Source organism: Miscanthus floridulus, chromosome 6, assembly GCF_019320115.1.
Source record: "Miscanthus floridulus cultivar M001 chromosome 6, ASM1932011v1, whole genome shotgun sequence".
Classification (NCBI taxonomy): Eukaryota; Viridiplantae; Streptophyta; class Magnoliopsida; order Poales; family Poaceae; genus Miscanthus; species Miscanthus floridulus.
The window spans coordinates 72,108,046-72,125,524 of record NC_089585.1 but is presented as its reverse complement, the minus strand read 5'-3'; the positions used below and the strand labels follow the sequence as shown (position 1 = coordinate 72,125,524).

At 44.0% G+C, this 17,479-nt stretch overlaps 1 non-coding gene across 1 annotated transcript; it reads left to right on the top strand.

Moving 5' to 3' along the window:
* Nucleotides 1–2,884: 2,884 nt before the first annotated feature.
* LOC136462160 (small nucleolar RNA R71) lies at nucleotides 2,885–2,992 on the top strand. Its single transcript, XR_010760678.1, has one exon. It is a non-coding gene; the product is annotated as a small nucleolar RNA R71 (small nucleolar RNA).
* Nucleotides 2,993–17,479: the final 14,487 nt, after the last annotated feature.

Sequence of the window (17,479 nt, the reverse complement as noted above, 5' to 3'; positions counted from 1 at the left end):
CTTGTTCTACAACTTGAGGTGCTTCTCCTCTAGCAGGATGTTCCTCTCAGCTGATGAGGGTCGTGGCGATGCTCTAATAGTGGGGTGAGGGGGGGGTGGAACGTTGATCTACATGTCGACGCTCGCCCTAGAAGAAGATCTTCTCATAGAACAGGATGATCCCACGCGCTAGAGCTTGGTCAAAAACTTGCTCATCTTCCTACAAAAATCAACAAATGTCAAAACTCGTGGAACAGGTTAGAAATATAAAATGTCAGCGGTTAGCCATCCAAAAGTCAGTCATCCGAGGGTTAGTCGTTCTTGATTGCTTATGAATTTTCTAATCAGAACTTTGAAAGAACTTCTACCGTTAATTTCTTTAATTTTTCCTCCTAATTTTGGCAGCACTTCTATGCTTAACCTTTCTCACTCTTCTTAATTCCAACAATACTTCTTCTAAGTGAATTAACAAACTACAAAATTGGAGTTTGGAATTTTGAACTTGGGATGCTAGATTGCAGCTATGGTTGAGGCCAAGAGCAAGCAGGAGGGGTGCCATTTATAGGTGGTGGTGGCATGGGCTGGCCGACCAAGTGGTGGGGCTGGCCGGCCCTCCTTGGGCCCACTTGAGTTTTGGCATGGGCCAGCTGGCCAAGTGGTGGCATAGTGCCTTGCTTCGTGCTTAAGCAAAATATCTGCTCTTTCGGTGGAGGTGCACTCAGAAATGGCCGGTGGAGAGTGAAGATGGTGATGGAAGTGATATGTGGTGGTTGAGTGGGTCCCAAGTGTCTCCTATGGGTCCCGGTTGCTTGTATTTCTACCGTATACACATGTATATATATGCAATGCAAAAATATTTTATGATACTATGAAATATAAGAAGATGAATAGATGGCATATTTTTAAAATTTTTACGCCTCCACGGTAAATATCCTTTTGGGTTTTTACACTCCATAAAGATTATTTACATGGGGCTTGAATTTTATAATGCCATGGTTAAAATTTTTATTTTATTTTTGCAAATGCGGAAAAGTAAATATGCTAAGGTAAAAGTAAAAAAGTAAATATGGATAACTACCGATTTTACCTCCCGACGAGGGTTCATAATTTTAAGTTCGCCAAACCGGACTTCTCCAGTCTTTTTCATTCTTCGGATGCATCATTCAGTCCCGAAGATGGAGACCTTGACGGTTTTTCTTGCTTCTCTTGCCACTCTAATTTTGAGCATTGTTCTGGTCTTGGCTTGAAGGCGAATCATTCTTCCTTCCCATTAATATGGAATTTGATTTCTCTGGCTTTGACATTAATGTGTGCATTTGTAGTGCTAGGAAAGGTCTCCCAAGTATGAGGGGTGTCTTCATGTCTTCCTGCATATCAAGTACTACAAAATCCACTAGAACAAAGAAGTTTCTTATTTTTACCAGAATATTATCGGCGATTTCTGCAGGGTAGCGAGCCGATTGGTCGGCTAGTTGTAGGCACATCGATGTTGGTGTGAGTGTTGAATAGTTAAGCTTGTTGAAAACCTTCTTGGGCATGGCACTAACACTGGTGCCAAGATCGCATAGTGCATTTTCAAAATTCTGGTTTCCGATCGAACAATCAATAGTGGGACATCCTGGATCCTTCTTCTTGACAGGTGATGTATTCAGGATGGCCGCACTACACTCCTCCGTTAACTTGATTACCTTAGTAGTGGGCAGTGGTCTTTTGTTATTCAAAATGTCTCTGATGTACTTTGCATAGGTGGGTACCTGTATGGCATCTAGCAGATGAATATTGATATATAACTTTTGAATTACCTCTATGAACTTACCAAACTGCTCATCCATTTTAGCCTTCCAATTTCTGCATGGAAATGGTAAGAGTGTGGTGTCGTGAAAATCTTGCATCGATCTCCTGTGCTTGTGGCTCAGCTTCTTCTACTTCATTGTCCTTCTTCTCCTCTTATACTGCTGCCGGTATCTTACCTATCCTTGTCGGATATGGCGGATCACGAGTAGACTTGCCACCTCTTGTGGTTATGGCGTTGACCTTTTCAAGGTTAGTGGCAAATGGCAAAGCAACGACCAACTAAGCTAATTGGATTCTATCTTTTTATTATGGCTAAATTGGTCTTTTATGGTAGAAGAAAACATTTCATTTTATTATTTATGTTTTCTAGGACCTTATCATTAAAAGCAAGCCTTTTAGAAATGTTCTCATTAATTTTGGCTTGTTCTAAGATCAGATCTCTCAAGGATGGTTGCTTGGAACTAGAAGAATTATTGTAATTTCCTGGGTACTTACCTTGGTAATTTGATCATTGTTATTGTTGCCCCCATCCTTGTCTCTGTTGTTGTGGAGTAGAATTGTTGATGACAATGTTTGCATCCTCTTGATTTTTAGGGAAATTAACCCCAAATATTCTCCACATATGTTTTTGGAATTAAAAGCATCTTGAATAGCTTGATGATCTTTCTTGTAATTGGCTCACTGTTCGAGCCAATTTAACAAGACATCCATCTTGGTTGGCAGTGCATACACCTCTTCTGGTTCTTCTTCGCTCTTATTGCATGATTGGATATTGCATTGAGTCCAGCCTTGATTAGAAGCTATCTTTTTCATAGGAGTTTCAGCTTTTTTAAGAGTGAGTGACATGAATGCTCCTCCAACCAGTGGCGGATGGAGGATGGGAACAAAGGGGGGGGCTAAATAATGAAGATTTAGGAATAGGGCTAGAGATTAATGGTGATTTGAGGCTAAGTAACCATGGTCTAATGAAGAAATCAGGCTCATTAGGGGGGGTTGTAGCCTCGATAGCCCCCCTTTGGATTCGCCGCTACCTCTAGCAGTTGCATCAAGTTGTTCATAAGCTTTCTGAATTAATCCATGGTAGAAGCCTTGCATGAGCAACCAATCTTCCATCCCATGATGAGGACAGTCTAAAATGTATCCTTGAAAACATTCCCATGCCTTTAGAATGGTTTCTCCTTTCTGTTGTTGGAAGTTGGAAAATTTTCCTCTTAAGGCATTTGGTTTTGCCTATAGGGAAGAACTTTGCTAGAAAGGCTTTTGAACATTTTGCCCATGTATTGATGTCATCTTTGTTGGCGTAGAACCACTGCTTCGCCCTTCCCACTAATGAGAATGGAATTAAGCAGAGTAGTATGATATCTTGAGCGACATCCTTAATGACAATTGTGCTGCTAATCTCCAGAAATTTCTAAAGATGAGCACTAGCATCTTCATGTGCCTTTCCACTGAATGGGGTAGCTTGCACCATGTTGACGTGGCTAGTCTTGAGCTCAAACTCAAGGTTATTGGTTTCGAGTGTTGGTCTAGTGTGGATGTTATCAGTGCTTGGAGCAGAGAATTCGCGTAGTCTTTTTAAGCCATAGCTTTAGAAACTAGTGTTGAGCTGCCTCTTGATTGGTTTGATTGTGATTGATGGAATTTGTTGATGGATCAGAACCAATCCTGTAATACCCTATATAAGATATGAACAAAGACAAACAAGGGTAAGTGTCATGGGGTCAGAACCATGGCAAGCATGTTGTTTGAGTCGGTGTCAGAGTACAGGTCTCTGGTGGCTCGGGTGGACTCAAGAACACAAGAATCACAGAGAGGACACAATGGTTTATCCTGGTTCAGGCCAATCAGTGCCCTACATCCAGCAGTTAATGATCCTTATACTACAAAGCACCCAAAATCGAGGGGGGTTACAATAGGGTTATAGAGAGATTTGGTAGGGGGTTTGGTAGGTGCTAATCCTAAGGTTGCCTCGCCACCGGTGGAGCCTTCCCCTCATCGGAGAGGAGGAAAACGACATGATGCGATGGGGGAGCTCTCAGTGGCCCTCCGTGGGTTGCCTCGCTCTTAGTGCTGAGCAGAGGCCAAGGAATGGAATAGAATGATCTGAGTTCTGGTGATTGTCCCCTCCTCCTAGGTCCGACCTTATCCCTTATATAGTAAGATAAGTCAGATACATGGTGGTTTGGGTGAACTAGTCTACAGTCTACATGCGCTAGAGTCCAAAAAGGGCTTGCAGCGATGCGCTGTGGACCGTGGCGGTGTCGTTTTAGTATTCCTTGATTTCTTCCATGTTTACTGCATTTACATGCTGATTTTTTATAACATGAAAAAAGTCCATTACACAATAATTGAGGCCAAATCTTTGGCAACCTGGACACCTAGTCATGGGTACAAGCTGGAATACTATCCAAAAGTGAGACAATACCCGATTGTAGTGGGGTCGGAACTGAGGCAAGCATTGTTGTTCGAGTCGGTGTCAAAGTATGTGTCTCCGGTGGCTCAGGTGGACTCAAGAACACAAGAATCATAGAGGGGACACAATGGTCTATGCTGGTTGATGAGGACATCACTTCTTTAGAGGTACCTGCTGATCCTTCAACCGTCATGCAAGGTCCAATGACCCAGGCTCGAAAGCGACAACTCAATTTAGAGGTGAGCTCATTCTTAAGTGATACTTTTCATACTTTTGAGAATAGACTACTACCTAATGATGTTATCTTGCTTAGGAACATTGGAGAGGGTCATGAAAGACTTAGAGGAAGTGGTGGAGGTGATGATGACCAGCAAGGACGTCCAACACAAGCCGGAGGCCCAGTCCAATAAGAATTTGAGTCTGTCACGGCCTCCAGGACCAATCTGCCTTAAACTGGTAGCCCAGGAGGCATATGGACTCCGTTTTTATCATCCATATATGGATGGAAAGCTAATTTGATAAGGAAGCCAATACGAGTGGTTTCACGTCAAAATCTATTCGGAATCAACGGGAATTGTTGAAACAAGTCAGCATCCAGAATCTACTAGGGTGCTGCGACACCGTCTTTTGGTCCGTTGGACCATGTATCGAGTTTGGGCCCATTAGGGGCGTGTCTAGGGGTCTTGCACGACCCTAGAGTCTTCATAAACAGCTGCTTCCCCTCCATTAGGGTTTGGGTTTTGCTTAGATTAATCTATCAAGAACAGTTTCACCATTCATCGGTTTGTGAGACCCCAACTTCATGAGTTTAATCATTCATCTGCAATTTGGTTGCGTTCTTTCTTATTCTTGCTTGTGTTCTTCATTACGTAGGCAGGGATTAACCTTCTTGGCAAGGTCAACCTAGTCCATGACTCGGTTGATAACCAGAGGAGATGTGGTGCTAAGATTGCATGGTTCGATCTTTCGATCTGAAGCCGGATCGGTGTGTCATTCTTCGCCACAACGATAGTTACCATCACCTGACGGAAGATCGGGATCCCCATCTCCATTAAGTGGTAATCAGAGCTAAGGTATACCGTCAGGTTCACTTTTATTCCCTAGTTTTGAGTGTTTCGCATTTGTCTCATAGTCCAGTGCCATACTCATTTTTTCTGTCCTAGAACCTTCCGCGCCATAGCCTTTGCATATTTTAGTTTTAGAGTCCGTCGTGTTGAGTTTGTGTCCTAGTCAAGGTCTTGTTGCTGGTTAGGTCGTGTTAGAGTCCAGTTCGTGTGTTTTTCCCCATCGTTTCCATCAAATCTTGGCTGCTGTGACTAATTTTGCACATATTGTTTCTGTTTTGTCCTCTAATTCGGAGCCAATTCTTAAAACTGGTCTAGTTTTCGCATACGAACTCCATTTTCGACGTTCCATATATGAAAATTGATCAAAAAAAAATTTCGGATCCATCCATCCCCAACAATAGCGGGGTTCAAAAATTTTAGATTGGTCAAAAAGTGGTCACAAGATCCTCGTTTTGTGGTCACAAGGTTTTTGTCGATTTTGATCTAGTTTTCTGAAAATTCCACAGGCCACGTCTTTCACTTGTTTGAGCTCATATTTTTTGTGATTACTTCTTTTGTGCTCCTAAGTAAAGGAAAAATATCAAAAAATAAAATAAAAAAGTCAAAATTCCCCAAAAAACAACGACAGCCCAAAAATAGAAAAAAAGAGAGGGGCAAAAGAGGAACAATATTTAGAGGAGTACATAGAGAAGACCAAAGTGAGCTGTGTTAGCGTGTGTTGTCTGGTTCCTTGTTTGTGTTGCTATTTCTATCCACCATACTTGTTTTTCTCACACCTATCACCTTGCTATCCAACATACTTTTGTCACACACCTGGTACTTGCAACACTTTAGACCAGCAACGAGAACAAGTGCTTTGGACTATAATTTAGCATTACTTTCTATTACTGACTTGTGTGCCAGATATATATATTACTCTTTGTTTGCCTTCCAAGCTCCACAAATTCTTCAGATCAGTACAGAAAAAGGGCTTTGCAATCTCGGTACCACTGCCTCATAGGTATCACGAACCAGCCGCCGGTTGTACCGCCCATTGCTTGTGTTGGTAAGAACTTTGTAAGACCTTGGTAAGATGCTTCCACTTGCTGTGAAAAGTGACACCACTTCAACCACGTAGTCATTTGGTAGGGATAACTTTCACCATTTGTTCCTGTTTTTGTGTTTTCAATGGCAAGAGATGAATAGACTGGAGATAACAATCCTAAGGGTTTCAATGAGTGTGTCAGTTAAGAGCAACTACAAGCTGTTGTAGAGGATGCCCAAAAAAGGATGAATGAGGCCATCAGGAAGGCCGTCACTGATGCACTCATTGAACTCAACATTGGCAATAGCATGGAGAGATTGGACAAGCGAATTTCCATGCTAACCGACAAGGTTTCTGAGTTGGAAACCTTTGTGGTGGGCAACAACGATGTCTCTGGCAGCAACACCGATGGTCAAGACACGGTGTATGATGCCAATGGGAACATAGGTCGAGCAGCTATCCGACAAGAGAGATTATGACAACGTCTTCACCACAACACGACAGGTATGGGTGGTGTCCACCACCACCACCGTCAAGGTAATAATCACCGTGTGCCCGATGATCCTTATGCTAAAATTAAGTTGATAATACCATCTTTTTTGGGTCATTATGATGCTGAGGGATATCTTGATTGGGAGATGACAGTAGAACAAAAGTTTAGTGCCAACCTTGTACCTGAGCAGCATAGAGTTAGACAAGCTACTAGTGAGTTTAAGGATTTTGCCATTATTTGGTGGAATGGGCTAGCTGCACAGAATACTTTACCTGGTATGTGGGAAGAACTTAAGGTAGCTATGCGTGATCATTTTGTTCCTCCTTCTTATCATAGAGACTTGCGTAAGAAATTGATGCGTTTAGAACAAGGAGATAAATCTGTACAGGATTACTATGGTGAGCTCCAAAAGGGATTGATGCACTGTAGTGTTGTGGAGGAAAACGAAGATGACATTTGTCATTTTTATTTGGGTTTGAGGCATGAGATTCAGGACATTGTTGATTATAAAGAATTTAACACTGTCAACCAGTTGTTTCAGTTTGCTATGCTTGTAGAAAAGGAATTGCAGGGGCGTGAACAACAGGGCAAGAGCAAGGTCAGCACCAACACATACACGCCACGCTCGGCACCATCTTCGGGGCTGACCAAGCCAACCACTTTTCGGGCACCTCCACCAGCGAGCAAGCGACCAGCAACCTCTGGAGTTTCCGCTACACCTAAGGCACCTCCCGCAAGACCTTTAGATTCAGGTAAAAATTCTTTGTAGGTGCTTACCAAGAGTTCCTCATCCGTTGCATCGACGGGACACACTTCGGGTATTCAGTGCCACCGCTGCCATGGCATTGGCCATGTGCAGAAGGACTACCCAAGTCAGCAGGCATATATTGCTACATAAGATAGTTACATCAGCACCTCTGACATTGAGGATGAAGAAGACCAAGATGCAGATGAGGAGGACGGCGAAGTCCTTGGTGATGAGGCCATGGCATCCTATAGGAGCATCATTGTACAATGGGTGCTCAGCTCACAAGTCCAGCAACCTGAGAAGCTACAACGCCATAACTTGTTCCAGATTTTCTTCATCATTAGCGATCGTTGAGCACGTGTCATTATTGATGGAGGTAGCTGCAACAATTTGGTGAGTTCTGATTTGGTCAAGAAGCTTGGCTTAGCAACACGCCCACATCCACGTCCATACCATATTCAGTGGCTAAATGATTCTGGTAAAGCAAAGGTAACACAAACTTGTAGAGTTTTATTTTCCATTGGTTCTTATGCTGATTCTGTTGATTGTGATGTGGTACCTATGCAAGCTTGTTCACTCTTATTGGGTCGTCCTTGGGATCATGATAATGATGCTACACACCATGGTAGAAGTAATAAATACACTTTTGTGCATAAAGGAAAGAAAATTACTTTGGTACCTTTGACCCCTGCTCAAATTGTACAAGCTGATAGAGAATGCGCTGCTAGTTTGAATGATGTTCAATCTGAAAATCAGCAAGTTGCTAATTCTATTTTCCCACCTAAAAAGGATAAGTCTACATCTATTTCTAAGGTTGAGGGGATTAAATTGAAGGGTGGTGTTATGCTTGCAACAAAATGTGACTTTGCTAAAATTTCTGATGATGATATTTTCTATGCTTTGGTATGCAAATGAGCTATGTTTTTGCTTGATGATATTGTTAGCTTGGTACCTCTTGCTATCACTAACCTTTTGTAGGAGTATGAGGACAATTTTTCAGCTGAGATACCCCTGGGGCTGCCACCTATGAGAGGGATAGAGCATCAAATCGATTTGATTCTAGGAGCGACCTTGCCCAACCAAGCTACCTATCGAACCATTCCTGAGGAGACTAAGGAAATTCAGCGGCAAGTCCAAGATCTTTTGGACCGTGGGTATGTACGTGAAAGCATTAGTCCTTGTGCTATTCCTATACTTTTAGTTCCTAAGAAAGATGGAACTTGGCGTATGTGTGTTGATTGTAGAGCCATCAATAATATTACTATTCGGTATCGTCATCCTATTCCTAGGCTAGACGACATGCTTGATGAGTTGTGTGGTTCTATAATTTTCACTAAGATTGACTTGCGAAGTGGCTACCACCAGATTAGAATGAAACTTGGAGATGAATGGAAAACTGCATTTAAAACCAAATTCGGGTTGTATGAGTGGTTAGTTATGCCTTTTGGTTCGACAAATGCACCTAGCACTTTCTTGCGCTTAATGAATGAGGTTTTAAGAGCTTTTATTGGTCATTTTGTGGTAGTTTACTTTGATGATATATTGATTTACTACAAGTCTTTTGATGAACATGTGGATCACTTACGTGCTATTTTTAATGCTTTACATGATGCACATTTATTTGGTAACCTTGAGAAGTGCATCTTTTGCATAGATCGAGTTTCTTTTCTTGGCTATGTTGTAACTCCATAGGGAATTGAGGTGGACGAGATGAAAATTGAAGCCATAAAGAGCTGGCTGGTTCCCCAAACCATCACACAGGTGAGGAGTTTTCTTGGTCTTGCAAGATTCTACCGCCGCTTCGTCAAAGATTTCAGCACCATTGCTGCCCCGTTGCATGAGTTGACGAAGAAAGGAGTGGTGTTCCATTGGGGAAGGGCACATGAGGAGTCCTTTGACACTTTGAAGGACAAGCTTACACACGCACCATTGCTGCAACTTCCAAACTTTGGTAAGACTTTTGAGCTAGAATGTGATGCTAGTGGAGTTGGCATTGGAGGTGTTTTGATGCAAGATGGTAAACCCATTGCTTACTTTAGTGAAAAATTGCATGGCCCTATTCTTAATTATTCCACGTATGATAAGGAATTGTTTGCACTTGTTCGTTCTTTAGAGACGTGGCGTCATTATTTGTGGCCTAAAGAATTTGTTATTCATTCTGATCATGAATCGCTTAAGTACCTTCGTTCTCAAAATAATGTGAATCGTAGGCATGCTAAATGGGTTGAATTTGTTGAATCTTTTCCTTATATTATCAAACACAAGAAAGGGGAGGATAATGTGATTGTTGATGTTTTGTCTAGAAGATATACATTGCTGTCCCAACTTGATTGCTGGATTTTTGGTCTTCAATCCATTAAAGAACAATATGCGCTTGATCCTGATTTTAAGGATGTGTTGCTTAATTGTAGAGAGGGACGCACATGGAATAAGTTTATGATCAACGATGGGTTTTTGTTTAGAGCTAACCGCCTATGCATTCTAGTTGGTTCCATTCGTCTTTTGTTGTTGTAGGAGGCATATGGAGGCGGATTGATGGGACATTTTGGTGCCATGAAGACGGAGGAGGTGCTGTCCACAAATTTTTTTTGGCCAAGGATGAGGCGAGATGTAGAGCGGTACGTGGCTTAGTGTGCCACATGTCAAAAAGCTAAGTCACGGTTGAACCCACATGATTTGTATATGCCTCTTCCTATTCCTTCTACTCCTTGGGTAGATATATCTATGGATTTTGTGTTGGGATTACCAAGGACTAAGAGGGGGAGGGATAGTATTTTTGTGATGGTTGATCATTTTTCTAAGATGGCACATTTTATTCCTTGTCATAAGAGCGATGATGTTGTTCATATTGCTAACCTTTTCTTTCAAGAAATTGTTCGCTTGCATGGTATGCCTTCTACTATTGTTTTAGATCACGATGCAAAATTCTTGAGTCATTTTTGGCGCACGCTGTGGAATAAATTGGGGACCAAGCTGCTGTTTTCTACAACATGTCATCCCTAAACTAATGGGTAAACTAAGGTTGTGAATCAAATATTGTCCACTATGTTGAAAGCCATTTTGAAGCGCAATTTGAAGATGTGGGAAGAGTGTTTGCCGCATGTGGAGTTTGCATATAACAGGGTGGAACATTCCACCACCAAGGTAAGTCCTTTTCAGGTAGTGTATGGTTTTAACCCCCGTGCTCCTATTGATCTTTTGCCTTTACCTACCACTGAGAGAATACATAGTGATGCTAGAGAGTGTGCTGATTTTAATCGTAAGTTGCATGAAACAACTGAAGCAAATATTGAAAGAATGAATGAAAAGTATAGAATTGCTGGTAGTAAAGGTAGAAAAGAGATTAAACTTGAACTGGGTGATTTGGTTTGGTTACATTTGAGAAAAGATAGATTCCCTGAGCTGTGTAAGTCTAAATTAATGCCAAGAGCAGCTGGTCCTTATAAGATCATTGAGAAAATAAATGATAATGCCTACAAACTTGAATTGCCACCCGAGTTCGAGGTTAGTCCCGCCTTTAACATTGTAGATTTGAAACCTTATTTGGGAGAAGAAGATGAGCTTGAGTTGAGGACGACTCCAATTCAAGAGGGGGAGGATGATGAGGACATCACTTCTTCAGAGGTACCCGCTGATCCTCCAACCGTCATGCAAGGTCCAATGACCCGGGCTCGAAAGCGACAACTCAATTTAGAGGTGAGCTCGTTCTTAAGCGATACTTTTCATACTTTTGAGAATAGACTACTACCTAGTGATGTTATCTTGCTTAGGAACATTGGAGAGGGTCATGAAGGACTTAGAGGAAGTGGTGGAGGTGATGATGACCAGCAAGGACGTCCAACACAAGCCGGAGGCCCAGTCCAACAAGAATTCGAGTCTGTCTCGGCCTCCAGGACCAGTCTACCTTAGACTGGTCACCCAGGACGCATCCGGACTCTATTTTCAATGATCCACATATGGATGGAAAGCTAATTTGATAAGGAAGTCAATCCAAGTGGTTTCACATCAAAATCTGTTCTAAATCAATGGAAATCATCGAAATAAGTCAGCATCTAGAATCTACTAGGGTGCTGCGACACCGTCTTTTGATCCGTTGGACCATGTATCGAGTTTGGGCCCACTAGGGGTGCATCTAGGGGTCTTGCATGACCCTAGAGTCTTCATAAACAGCCACCGCCCCTCCATTAGGGTTCGAGTTTTGCTTAGATTAATCTGTCAAGAACAGTTTCGCCGTTCATCAGTTTGTGAGACCCCAACTTCATGAGTTTAATCATTCATCTATAATTTGGTTGTGTTCTTTCTTGTTCTTGCTTTGTTCTTCATTGCGCAGGCAGGGATTAGCCTTCTTGGCGAGGTCAACTTGGTCCGTTACTCGGTTGATAACCAAAGGAGCTGTGGTGCTAAGATTGCAGGGTTTGATCTTTTGATCTGAAGCCGGATCGGTGTGTCATTCTCTGCCACAATGATAGTTACCATCACCTGACGAAAGATCGGGATCTCCATCTCCATTACTGGTTCAAGCCGATCGGTGCCCTACATCCAGCAGCTGATGATCCTTATACTCAAGAGCACCCAAACTCAAGGGGTTACAATAGAGTGTAGAGAGATTTGGTAGGAGGTTAGCTCGGTGGTAATCCTAAGGTTGCCTCATCCCCGGTGGAGTCTTCCCCTTGTCGGAGAGGAGGAAGACGATGGATGCGGCGAAGGAGCTCTCGGTGCCCCTCTCTGGGTTTCCCTGCCCTCGATGCTAAGTAGGAGCAAATCGAATGATCTGTCTTGGATCCTCCCCCTAGGGTCCGACCTTATCCCTTATATCCCGAGACAGGTCGAATACATGTGGTTTAGGGAGAAGTGTCTATGGTCTACTTGCGCTAGAGTCCAGGAGGGTCATTGAGTGGTGCTCTATGGACTGTGGCTATGTCATGGAGCCAAAGAAGCCTTGGGCATCGTCCGACTGCTCTGTTCTAACACTCTACATGTCAGACTATGTCGGCTTGGACCAGCCTCCCTTGGGTGGACCTTCTGGAGTCTTCTTAGCGGTGAAGGAGGTCATCTCCAGGGCTAACGCGTGGGCCTAAGAGCCCTTGAGCCTTTGGAGGCTACTGGGAAGCTTTGTCTTGTTGTGTCACACCCTATGCGTGACCTTGTTGGGAAAGTGGCCGGCAATGCCATGCCCAAGGGGTAGGGCCAGGGAGCCCCCAAACCTCGGTAGCTCAAGGCTTGTCTTCTTGTGCTCGGGCCTTGGCTGGCATCATTCATCGGGTAGGTGCCATGGGTTAGACTAGAGTGTCGATGTAGATTGGGAGCCTAGGGGCTTAGGCAAGCCCTTAAGCCCCAAACAGAGGTCGCGGTAGAGTCTAGCTTGGTCGGGTTTCTTCTTAGAGGGTGCGCGCAAGCATACCCGATGGTTATAGGCCCCGAGCCCCCGGGCGATCCGAGAGGGGTCAGTCAGGGGGTCTTCTTTGTTCGGGAACCATAGGACCTGAGGCTTAACATACCCATATGTTAGGATCTTGTCAGAAGCACCCAAGCCCTTCATGGCCTCACTTGGCGTGATGGCGATGAAGGACTAAATTTGATCTTCTGGGGACCGAACCCTCCTTGGCGGGGATGGCTTCCACTAAAAAGGGTGTTGTGCCCTTCTTGGGGCCTTCTTCTCCCATGTGATGGGTGTTGTTCGGCTATCAAGGCTGGGCGATGATGGTGATAACCCCTTTTGTCAGTCTATGTCGCATAGGTCTTTGACTCGAGTGAGGGCTTAGTGAACTCACCTGGGAGTTACCTTCCTTAGGCCTAGGGGCGTCCTTCTTTTTGACTAGGGCCTACCATGGGTTGGGTGATCAAGAGCATCTGGGCTCTAGCTCGGGGTCAACTGATCATCTGGAGCGCCAGGTGCTTCTGAAGGCTATGGTAGTAGGTCCTAGTCCTCTCGAGCTAGCCTTCTGGGGCTGACCTTCTACAGCCATAGATGGGAGCGTGCTGATCCTTAGATAGAGGCCCTCATTGGGCCCACTGCTCAGCGGCTCTTGACCTAACTCTAGGGAGTTGGTTGGTTTTGGGCTATGCTCCACCTGAGCGCCAGTTGTTCAGGGATTAGGTTGCTTTGTCTAGGGAGCTAGCGGAGCCCCCAACGCTATTGTGGGGCCTCCCTGCTAGCGGGAGTGGCAGCTTCTAGGCACGCCCCTTTCATTGACATCTTGCGTAGGCAGTGGATGGCATCTGGGCCATCATGCCTGGTGGAGGAGTTAAGACATGCACCCCCATGCTGTCCCATTTCATCAGGGAGATGGGATGTTGGGGCCACATGGAGTAGATCTAGTGGAGGAGAAGCCACAGCGCTTGGTGCGCATGGATCCATGCTGTTGATGGTAGCCGATGGGCCCAAGGTGAGTTAGATCGCCTCAAGTCCCACGAGGAGGCATGCATGCAGTGGGCGGCGTGTGTGTGGGTTGGCTCAATAGGGTCGAGCCAATAGGGAGGTGACGGTTCGCCTCTGCCTTGGGTCCGTCAACCGCTGGCGCGCTGTACGGTCACATGTGGGATTGTGGGAGCATGGCAGCCACCGCTTGCAGAGTACTAAAGTGGAAGTAAAAGAGGCAGAGAGGGGGAGTTACCTTCTGCTTCTAGCGAAACCATTCCCCTTCCAAAAATCCTTAGCCTTCGCCTGCCTTTGCGTGCCCACTCGCTGTTGCTTGCTTTTGCTTGCGTTCCCCCATGTCAGAATGGGAGCCCCTAGGGGTGATTGAGGCGGAGATCAAGGAGATGGAGGAGGGCGACCTAGCCCCGAAGAATGCCCTGGTGGTGGGCTATGCCCTCCTACCGTCGGGGTGCTAGCGCCGGTGCCCAATGACTAGGAGATCGTCTCCTTCACTGACTTCCACTGGCTAGGGCTCGGCCTCCCTCTACACCCCTTCATGTGGGGCTTCTGTTCTTCTATGGTCTCTGTCTTCATGACCTGACACTAGAGGGGATCCTCCACATCATGACCTTCATCACGTTGTGCGAGGCATTCTTGGGGATCGCCCCCCACTTTGCCTTGTGGAGGTGGGTGTTCTAGGTGGTGTCGTCGTTTCTCGGTGGCATGTTCTCGACAGCTGGGGGTGCCCAGATCCAGGTGCATATGCATGCTACTGGCTAGTACCTTGCCCTTGCTCGCCCATCAAAGAGCGGGAGGACACCCTCGGGGCCGCTAAGGACGTCTAGAGGGAGGTCGAAGAGGAGCGGTTGGCGGTGATGATGGTGGATAACATCCATGATGCGGCATAGGCAGAGGTGGCCCTTCTGAGGACAGAGCTCGAAGGTATGGGTCATTCCCTTTCCCTCTTGCTTCACGCCGGTGATGGCCTATGGGCCATGTTCCCAATGTTCGGTCTTGACACTCCACATCCTTATTGATGTAGAGTCAAGGATGGAGGTCCACCGCTTGACAGAGCAGCTTCATGGGGCCTAGGAGTGGGTAGGCAGGCTATGGGCCCACCTCAAGTCCTAGGGCGCTATTGGTATAAATTAATGCACATAGAATAATCTGCAAGCGCACGGATAATATACCGATGTAGCACTTCACCAGGAGTACCTAGATTTATATTGAACTTGAAGAAATGTGTGTGAGAATAATCAAATCTAACTTAATCCAACTTCACAATCAAGGGTAGATAATAGGAGCATAGAGGAGACTGCTAAGGTCTTCTAGTTCTAACTTTGGTAAGCTTTGGCTTCTATTGTTTAATTCTAGAGATATTACTACAGAAAACACAGGCATAGTATGTTTCCTATAGTAACAAGGTCCTGCTAGGCCTACTAATGGGTGGTGGACTACAAAGGATTCAACGAGGCTATAAAAGTCACCCTCGCGAGCTACCACCAATCCAGAAAATAGGGTACATCCATGAGTAACAAGTCTAAGCACCATGCTTACACTACGAATACTACTTTAACCCAAGAGCCACAAACCTAAAGAACAATATGAATAAGATGCTTACTTGAATTAGAAGTCGATTACCAAAGAAATCTCAGAAGCAAGCTCAAGAAGAACTTGATTCCGCTAGGGTACAAGCCGTAGAGAGAGCGTCGATAGGCTAGGACTCCTCCAAAACTCTTCCCTCTCACTCTATCTCTCTATCTCTAATACAAGACTAGATACTATTGAATACTAATCTTCTCTTGGTTGCTAGCTTTGATCCTGGTGGAGATATAGATTAGGGTTTTTAGCTCTTAGGCTCTCAGGATCTAACTTGGCATGCTCTGGAGGGGGGGTGTAGGTAGGTATATATAGGCCGGAGCGTCAATCCTGAGCCCTTGGATCAAAACAACTTGAATAAATGGCAGAGATGCAATCCTTAAGTCGGTGGAGAACCGACATAGCAATGGGAGACTAACAAGGGGGGACCATAGGCTGACTGGCCCCACATGTTAGGGGTACAGGCTCCGCTTTGGTGGAGAGCCTCCTGGAGTCTTCTAGAGTGTTCCCACGTTGTTTACGTGATGAGATTTCGTAATTTTCTTTGACAAATAGGTCCTCCTTGGTGGTTTTCTGATTAAATCCTGCCGGAAACATAAATTCACCAAAACTTATGGAATTTGTTAGTTTAAACCCCTAAGTCTACATTGGTGGTCCATTTTGGCCATTTATATAAGTTATATTGATGGTTTGTGATGAATATTAACTACTGTAAAAAAACTCCCCCACATTTAGGGTTTTACTCGTCATCGATAAAAGGATGGATTACTCAAGACATAACCTTAGGACAAGACATCAACATAAAACCATTCCCAGTCATACATGCTCTACAGGATTCAAAGTGTCTACCATAAAACTTTGGGTGGTTGAAGAATGGAACAACTTGAAACAGATCACCATCTTCCTTCAGTCAAGTCAATTGGAGAAACATTTTAAGATTTTTGAAAACAAAACATAGCTTACCTTCGTCTTTTGTAGTACTCTCAAATCACTCTATATATATGGTATTTCTGGATTCTCACCAAGGCATTAATGACTTTTGCCTTCTTTTTACCTACTTCTAAAAGCTTATGTGGAGCTCAGGTAGGAATGAATATGAGAACATACTTGTGTTTACACCAAAATTTGGAAAAGAAGAAAGCGGGAACTCGAAGCTTCTAAAATTGTATCATCAAGGAATCGATCAGATGTGAATCGATATTGGCTAGTTCTGATGCAGTATTAGAATCGGCTATTTTATGAATGACGTCAGCAAACAACGTCGATGGGCTACGTACAGATGGTGTCGAGGGAAAATATGTCAAACTCTATAAAAAGGAAAAGATTAGGGTCCAAGTTATGTTTAAGTTAGGAATGTTTTTTTTGTTCCAAGAATTGTAATGAGTCGTATTTGAGTAGGATTCATGTTTAGGTTTTGGGTATAAATATTGGACCCCAGTTATTGTATAAAAAAACAAACAACCAATCAATCAATACAATTACTTTTCTGGCTTCACGCCAACCCTTAGGAGTAGGAGTACTGTAGATCTCGATGAGTTCTTCAACAAGCAGGGCTGCATCAAACGATCAACCTCCGACTTGTCTGTGAGTACTGTCACAACTTGTATCATACCTGTAATGTTGTATCAGTTGATTGATCTTTTACAAGTATAATATAAGTTAGTTATCGATCTGTATCATTATTTGTAAGGCTGCATCAGCTGATTGATCTCTTACGAATCATAATATAGATCAAAGTTATCGATCTTGTGTTAAATAACTTGTTGTTTAACACAATATCACCAGTTATCGAATCTGCTAAGATTAGTAAGATTTTCCTTGTTGTTTTTGGTTGATTCACCTGCTATCGATCTTGTTATAATTAATGTTCCATTAATTATAACAAATCACTTGATTGAGATAGAGATAGATTGGCATCATATCATCACAATTGGTTGTCTTCTAGTCTGGTCACACTTTGAATCTCATAATTGATGCCTTAATTCTGCTAGACCGGCTATTTTA